We start from the raw sequence: 8,868 nt of genomic DNA, 5'->3' as shown, positions 1-8,868 counted from the left end.
AAAGCCAGTGAGAAAATTACAGACCTGACTGAACCAGGTCACATCATGCATGAATGTTAGTGAGAAGCCTGGGCTGCTGTTGAATCTGGATGGTGTCATGCTGGAAAGCAAAACAGTGCACTTCACACCTGAGGACAGAGTTAAGGGTGTTAAACTACAGGTGACTCTTGGACAGCAGGGGTTTGTACTGTGTGGGTCCACTTACATATGAAATTTTTCAATAAATACAGTACTGTAAATGTATTTTCTTTTCCTTTCTTTTCTTTCTTTCTTTCTTTCTTTCTTTCTTTCTTTCTTTCTTTCTTTTCTTTCTTGTGTGTGTGTGTGTGTGTGAGAGAGAGAGAGAGAGAGAGAGAGAGAGAGAGAGAGAGAGAGAGAGGGAGAGAATCCCAGGCAGGCTTTGTGCTGATAGCATGAAGTGGGGCTCAATCTTGTGAATTGTGAGATCATGACCTGATCCGAGATCAAGAGTCAGACACTTAACCGATGAGCCATCCAGGTGCCCCTCTTCCTTACAATCTTCTTAATAACACTTTTTTACTTTAGTTTACCTTAGTGTGAAAATACAATGTATAATACATATAATATACAAAATATATGTTAATTGACTGTTATGTTATTGGTAAGGCTGCCAGTCAACAGTAGCCAGGGTTAAGTTTTGGCGGAGTCAAAAGTTATACTCAGATTTTCAAGTGCATGGAGAATCAATGCCCCTAAGCCTCATGTTGTTCAAGGGTCAATTGTACAGACAAGCTCAAGAAGCATTCTGGAAGTGCCTACTATGTATCCTACCACTGTTAGACAATGTAGGGGTGCCAGAGTGGAAGTCATTCTCAGTCTGGTAGGAGGAGGTGAACCAGAAGGCCTGACTAGGTCTTCAGTCAACTTTGAGACGAAGAGTGTGGGCTTTGAAGCAAGAGAGCCGCCCTGAGTTCAAATCTTGCCTCTACCATGTCATAGCCATAAACTTGGATAATTATTCTAACTTTTCTGAGCCTTGGTTGTTTCATCTGTCAGTTGGAGTTAATAATTGTGGCTGCTGTGGTGAGAATGATGTGAGATTATGTACATAAAATGTCTGCACTTAGTATGTACTGAGTAAATGTTGGTTATTTCTCTTTTCCTTTTAGCTCTTGTGCATGGTATATTAGTGACATTCAGAATAAGGCAGTTAATGGGTATCTTTTCATTTGAAATGTGAGGAGGGGTAAATCAATGTGTCTTGAATGCTGGGCTAGAAATGACAGAGGAGACTGCACAGAGGAGGTAGGGATAAGTAAGGTTGACACAGTAAGAGGAAGCAAAGATAAGTCATAGTTCAGAGCTTCCCAATAGTTTTTCACATAAATACCTACTTAGAAAATGATAATATTGTATGGCACACTGGAGCTGGATGAAGGAGTATTTTCATAGCTTGAAATATCCTGCCCACAGGCTGAGCCCTTGTCCCAGGCTTTGCCAGCCAATGGAATGGCTGAGCAGGTCAATACCCATGCAAGCCTGTGCTAATTTGGAGTGTAGTAGTTGGGAAGCTGTGCTATAGAGAACTTAAAGGTTCAATGACCTACACCAGCCCCCTTAAATCCTTTCTGGAATGAGGCAGGGAATGAATTAATGGGACCTCAATCGGTCAATCTCCTACACTTGGCTTTGCGACAGCCAAAGATGGCTGGTGGCAGTTTCCTGAGGTTCAGTGCCACAGAGTGAGGAGAGGAGGTCACATGTACACAAAGAGTGAGGGTCAAATGGATGGTTATCTTTGGTGGCCTCCCCTTGCTTACCTGCCTTCTATAGGTTAGCTCATTGCACTGGCCTGCTCTAAGCTACCAAAGTTGTCTCTCCATACGCTGTAGTGCTTTGTGTGTCAGCACTCAATACATATGTGTTCAATTGGATTGAATAGATAAGACTGCTGGCCAAAGACCTTGCCCTATGTATTTGGGCTAGTGCCCTGCATAAATGCAAGTGTGATGGCAGGGGAGGCTCTCTGAGCTTATCACTTCTCTGATCTCCTTTATCCTTGTCTCTGGGCCTTACTCACTGAGCCCAAGATTCACTTCCAACCATAATGACTTCATAGTTCCAGATGCACTTGGTGCTAGTAGCCTCCCCCAACTAAAAACAATCCAGTGGCCATGTTTTCAAAGCCAGACCTTATATAAAAGAAGTAAAAGTGGAAATTCTGACACCTGCTACAATTATGCTCAGTGAAATAAGCCAGTCACAAAAGGAACCAAGAGTGTGTGATTCCACTTCTAAGAGTTGCCTAGAGCAGACAGATTCACAGAGACAGAAAGTAGAATGGTGGTTGCCAGGGGCTGGGGAGGAGGATTCAGGAATTGTTGTTAAATGGAAACAAAATTTCAGTTTTGGAAGATAAAAGGTTCTGCAGATGGACAGTGGTGATGCCTGCAAAAAATGTCAACGTACTTAATGCCACTCAACGTCACATTTAAAAATGGTTAAAATGGTAACTTTTTTGTTATCTGTATGTTACCACACTTTTTAAAGAAAAGAAAAACAAGGGTAACAGACAGGTCTACAGACCTCAGTAAGAGAAAATTTCATGCAGTTTGAGCAATAAATTCAAACTTTTTATTATCAAAAGAGGAAGCCCAGCTTATGTCCAATTTACTGTAATTTTCAATCATATTTTGTAATGAGCTGAGTCACTTCTCTTTATTTCCTCCTTCTGTCTTCTCTCTTGTAGTTTTCAAATGGATTTAAAAGTACTTGCATAGGTGGCAGAACCCGTTTCAGTTGAGCTCACTGTCAGTGCTCATTGACAGAGGAATTGGATGAGGATAGGGAGGAGGACATGGGGGAGGGCCGACAACCATTAAGAAATGTGGCCAGCAGTGCCACTCAGTCACCCTCAGAGCAATACCTTAGGAGGCTCCTGCTCTGTGGGTTAATCCTCGGGAAAAGATACTCCTTATAATGTTTTTCCCATGGCTTCTGTCTGAGGCTTGTGGTGCTTCCTAAGAACTGGGTTGTGGCCTCAACTCTGAGCCACTGACTTGTGAATTTGGACCAGTCCCTTGTGGGACTGCATGGTTTCTGGGGACCCCTGTAGCGCTGTCAGTGCATTGGTCCGAGGCTGAAAGTCTCTTACCAGCAATATGTCTCACAATGCAGGAACAGTGTTTTCCCCAGGGACCAGATTACATATTTGACATGTGTTATGAGTTGAATTGTATCTGCTTCCTTCCCCTCCCCTGCTAAAAAAGATATGTTGAAATCCAAACCCCGAGTACCTCAGAATGTGACTTTATTTGGAGATAGTGTTTTTATAGAGGTAATCAAGTTAAAATGAAGTCTAGTGTGGGGCCTAATACAATAAAAAGGGAAAACTGGACACGGACACAACCATACACATGGGGAGAACACCACATGAAGACACAGGGAGAAGATGGCTGTCTGCAAGCCATGGAGAGAAGCCTGGAATACATCTTTCTGTCACAGCACTCAGAAGGAAGCACCCCTGTTGATACCTGGATCTCAGACTTTTATCCTCCAGACTGATACAAAAGATTGTTTGTTTGTTTGTTTGTTTTTGGTGTTTTTTTTCTGTTTAAACTATCTGGTTTGTTGGTACTTTTTCATTTTACAATAGCTCTAAAAAAATCATATAGCAGGTAAAGCAGATTTCCCCCCGATTTCCTTCACTGGGAGCTGACAGTGTGACATATGGCCGTTCATAGTTCCTGAGGTCCCCCAAGAATTCCTCTCACCTCACCTCTCAGAGCAAATACCAGAGGCTCCAGGGAGAGTGAGCCACTGTCTCAGTGATGCCTGTCTCTTCCTAATAGGTTCGGGAAGTGGAAAGAGAGAGAAGGCTGATAATAAAGGGTTTCTTTATCAGAGGGTTTTAAGCACCTCTCCTGGAACAGGGACTGCATCAAGTGGCCTCTCCTCAATGAGTCATCACCAGAGCCTACCTGGGAGAGGGAAACTTTTCTGATTTACACAGACCCTGTTAATGTGTTCTTGTCACTTACAAAATGAAGAAAACTTCAGTGCTGACGTGCAGGCTTAGTCATATAGCCTCTCAATGTTCTCTAATCAGTATCACTTGGCCATCGCTAAGGTTTTTGTAAGTCCATCAACAGCTCTCACCTCCCCTAATTTCATTATTTCATAGTTAGAGGGCCTATTATAGGAAATATGTACTTTTATCAGCAGATTAGACATAAAATTATGCTGTGTATATAGTTGGTCAAAGCGCCTCTACTCAGCTCATCACAATTTTTCCACTAGGACCAAGGAAATTACCATCTGATTATTCTCTCCAGCCCCATCAAGTTAAGGAGCCTTTTTCAATCCAGTGTCCAAAGACTTGACCAAAATAGGTTTTTTATCTAAAAAGATTGATCTGAAAAAATGAGATGAAGAGCTGTTCTGAGTGGTTTAGGGAACAAACTTCATTTCATGAAAGTACACTGTCTTCCTCAACAAATCCTTTTTGGTTTAATTTCTCTGCAATAAGTTCCACTGCCTGAATTTGTGCAAAACACATAGCAGCTGTGGCAGCAAAGATATCTTATTGGAAATTAAATCAAATGTGTTGATTTTCTACTGAGATCCTGACATTTTTTCATAAAGGTTTTTGCTTTGTTGTTGTTGTTTTTCTAAAGAATTGTTACAGGGAAGCGGTAAGGTGAACATTGGACAAGTTACCCAATCCTGTGTTTCCTAAGTTGTGCTGTCCTCAACGGGTCAGTCCTCTTCTCTCTTTACACTCTATCCTAGGTCATCTTGTCTACACCTGTTAGCATATGTGCTGGTAATGCCCAAACACATTTCTCTAGGCCAGACCTCTCCTCTCAATGCCAGACCTTAGTGCCACATGCCTCTTTGACACCTCCAGTCAGTTGTCCCCCAAATTCCTCAAACTCATCCTGTACAGGCAAGCAAAAGGTGAAAATCATCATCTTATTTGCTTCCTCTTCACTACCCAGCATCACGGGGTCCCCAAGATGGCACCCATTGCTTTGCCCGAACTTGGCAAGTCCTCCTTCAATTCCTGTCCTTAATGCTTTTCCCTTCAGCCCCATATCAGTAGCCAAACCTTGTTAACTCAATCTTTGAAATATCTTCTACCCTTTTTAGCCACACTATCTCTCCATTTATTTAGTGTTTTTCTCACTATCTAAGCTGTTTTATAACAGTATACCCCTGAACCTCATTCCATGTTTTGTTTTGAGTGCTCCTGGTTTACACACTTTCTTTATCATGTGTGCACAATAAAATTTTACTAGGTACTACTTCAGTGATTTGTTGGTTTTCCTTCTGTTTTGATGAACTTTTGATATCTCCTCACACTTTATTGTTTTAATGCAATCCTTGTAGATTCACATACAATTTTGAGAAATAATACAGAGATCTCATATTGGGGGTCTGTCCAGAAACTCTGTCTGGTTTCCCTAATGTTAACGCTTTGAAAAATTATAGTATAATTTCACAACCAAGATATTAACAGGGATGCAATCCACTTTTTCATATATTTCCAGTTTTACTTGTGCCCATGCACATATGCATCTGTGTGTCGTGTGTGAAAGTGTATACAACATTGTCCCCCGCTAGCTCATGTATCCACCACCACCCCCAAGACACTGAACAGTTCTTCCATCACTGTACGTACTTCCCACCAGTGTCCACATTCTGGTCCAATCTCTAACCCCTGGTAACCACTAATATACTCTTCATCTCTGTAATGTTCTCATTTCAAGATAGTTATATAAATGGAATCATGTAGTATGCAGGTTCTCATGTGTATCATTAGTTCATTCCTCGTTATTGGTGAGTAGAATCCCATGTTCTAATTGCTAGCCTCAGTTTGTTTGTCTATTCACCCATTGGAGGACGTCTCATTTGTTTCCTGTTTGGGATTATTACAAATAAAGCTTTTATAAACATTCATGTATGGGGTTTTGAATGAACACAAGTTTTAAAGTCTTTGGAATAAATGTCCAAGAATGCAGTTGCTGGGGTGTATGGAATTTGCATGTTTAGTTTTATGAGAAACTGCCAAATGGTTTTCCAGAGTGGCTGTACCATTTTATATTCCTGCCAGCAAAGCATGGGTGATCCAGCTTCTCCACATCCTCCCTAGTATTTGATGGTGTCACTATTTTTATTCTAGCCATTCTGTTCAGTGTGTAGTGGTATCTCATTTTTATAATTTGCATTCCTTGATGACTGATGATGTTGAGCATCTTTTCATGTGGTTTTTGCAATCTGCATACCTTCTTTGGTGAAATACATCTTCATGTCTCTTGCCCATTTTCTAATTGGCTTGTTAGTTTTTACTGTTGAAATTTGAGAGCATTTTATTTTTTAACTTTGTGTATGTATGTATGTATGTGTTTATTTATTTATTTTGAGAGAGAATGAGCAGAGGAGGGGCAGAGAGAAAGGGGGACAGAGGCTCTGAAGTGGGCTCCATGCTGACAGCAGAGAGCCTGATGTCAGGCTCGAACTCACAAACTGTGATATCATGACCTGAGCTGAAGTCAGATGCTCAGCTGATTGAGCCACCCAGGCACCCCAAGAGAACTTTATGCTACATACAAGTCCTTTGTCAGATATGTGCTTTGCAAATATTTTTCTTTCAGCTAGTCTTTTCACTCTCCACATGGGCTTTTGAAGAGCAAAAGTTTTACATTTTTGTCAGGTCCAATTTATTGATTTTTCCAGGCCATCTTCCTGGTTTCAAATCTATGAACTCTTTGCCTGGTCGTAAATTGCAAACATTTTGTCCTTTTTTCCCCCAAAACTTTTATAGTTTTATGTTTTACATTTAAATTCATGATCCGTTTTGAGTTAATTTTTGTATAAGGTGTGAGGTTTTGGTCTATGTTCACTTTTTGCCTATGGGTGTCCAATTGTTCCAACACCATTTGTTGAAAGAGCCCTTTCCTCCACTGTATTTATTTTGCACATTTGTCAAAAGTCAACTGAGCATATTTGTATGCTCTTCCTTGCGTTTTTAAGCTTTTCAGAGCTTTAGCTGGTTCCAGGTCCCAATATACATTGCTTTAATTTCCTCTGATATATATAAAGAGTGAATCATCATTTTGTAATGATACCCACATTGTAATTAACAAAGACTTTGCAACAATATCAAATTAAACACTGATCGTGCCCTATGAATTTAACTTGATCATTGTGAGTCTCAACTGTTCAAGGGACTAAGTCTAACAATTAAGTTAGCCTGAAGCCATAGAGAATTGTGAAATGAATTGAACTAAGAGGGGAAGCTTCAAATCTATTAGGTCCTAATAGCAGGTGGGCGTGACCTGGCTGTGAGTTTCTGCTGGCAAATGAAACTAAAAGTCTTTTTCTCTTCTATCTCCTAGGTGGGCCTTTACTTATAAAGAGCTATGTTGCCCCACACAGTACTTGTGTTCTTAGAAATGTGATTATGTCACCCTCCACTGTATAATGTACTAGAAAGAGCCCTCCCCAGACTGGGACAGAGGGAACCTGGCATCTAGTCCCAGCTGAGCCTGTAACCGACTATGTGACCTTAGACAATCCTTAGCACTCGATGTCTTTCAGCTTTATGAAATGCTGTTTAATTTACTGATATCTTCTGAGTGCTAACTCCATGACAGGTCTTGTAAGATATACTGAGATGAACAAAACTCAAACCTCTTTCTCAATTTACTTTCTCCCTTGTAGGTTATACCTGCAATTTATTAAGCATTTAGAATAGGTCAGTTGCTATGCTAAGCACTTTATGGGTCATACTTCCTTTAATCCTCAAATGGCCTTGTGAGATAAGAAGTAATACCATTCTCGGAGCACCTGGGTGGCTCAGTCAGTTAAGCATCTGACTTCGGCTCAGTTCATGATCTCACAGTTTGTGGCCTTGAGCCCTGCATCAGGCTCTGTGCTGTCAGCATGGACTTGGAATTCTCTCTCTGCCTCTCTCTTTGCCCCTCCCTGACTTGCACTTTCTCTCTATCTCAAAATACATAAATAAACTTAAAAAAAGAAGTAATATCATCCCCATTTTACAAATGTGAAAACTAAAGCTTTGAGAGGTTAAGCAGCTTGCCCAAGGTCATACTCTTGGTGGCTCTTTAACCACCACATCACATCAATTGATTGAATGACAGAGTTCAGGCAGGCGTCATATGTGAGATAGGATCTTAATCCAGTAGGACTGAGGGTATCATTTTGAACAGAACGAAAACCAGAAATTAGATATATTTATTAACACTTTATAAGTGGACACACTGAAGTTTAAAGAAGTTCTATGACTTGCCCAAAGTCTCAATATAGATAGTCCAAGACTCAAAGTCATATTGTTCTTTCTTATGGTAGGCGAATAAGGGTTCCTTTCCCAGGCTGAGGCCGGCCTCTCACCTGGTGCAGTGGATCCCATCTCTTTCTCCTTCTTGGGGATCTGGCTTTTTCATCAATCCCTGTCATCTATGGGAATGACCTCTTCTGGGATGTCTCTTTCACCCAAGCAATTAAATATGTCCCCAAATCTTCCTGCATTAGAAATCCTTCCTCCTGGGGCACCTGGGTGGCTCATTCAGTTGAGCGTCTGACTTTTGCTTAGGTCATGATGTCACAGTTCATGGGTTCGAGCCCCACATCGGGCTCACTGCTGTTAGCACGGAGCCCATTTCAGATCCTCTCTCCCCTCTCTCTCTGCCCCTCCCCAGCTCATGTGTTCTCTATGTCTCTCAGAAACAAATAAACATTAAGGAAAAAAAAATAATAAAAAGAAATCCTTCCTCCTGGGTGCCCAGGTGGCTCAGTCAGTTGAACATCTGACTCTTATTTCGGCTCAGGTCATGATCCCAGGGTTGTGGGATCAAGCCCTACATTGGGTTCCATGCTTAGCAT

This window comes from Herpailurus yagouaroundi, unplaced genomic scaffold (assembly GCF_014898765.1).
Source record: "Herpailurus yagouaroundi ecotype Mexico unplaced genomic scaffold, PumYag 67440, whole genome shotgun sequence".
Lineage (NCBI taxonomy): Eukaryota > Metazoa > Chordata > Mammalia > Carnivora > Felidae > Herpailurus > Herpailurus yagouaroundi.
The sequence above is the reverse complement of the archived record's forward strand: the minus strand, read 5'-3'. Positions refer to the sequence as shown.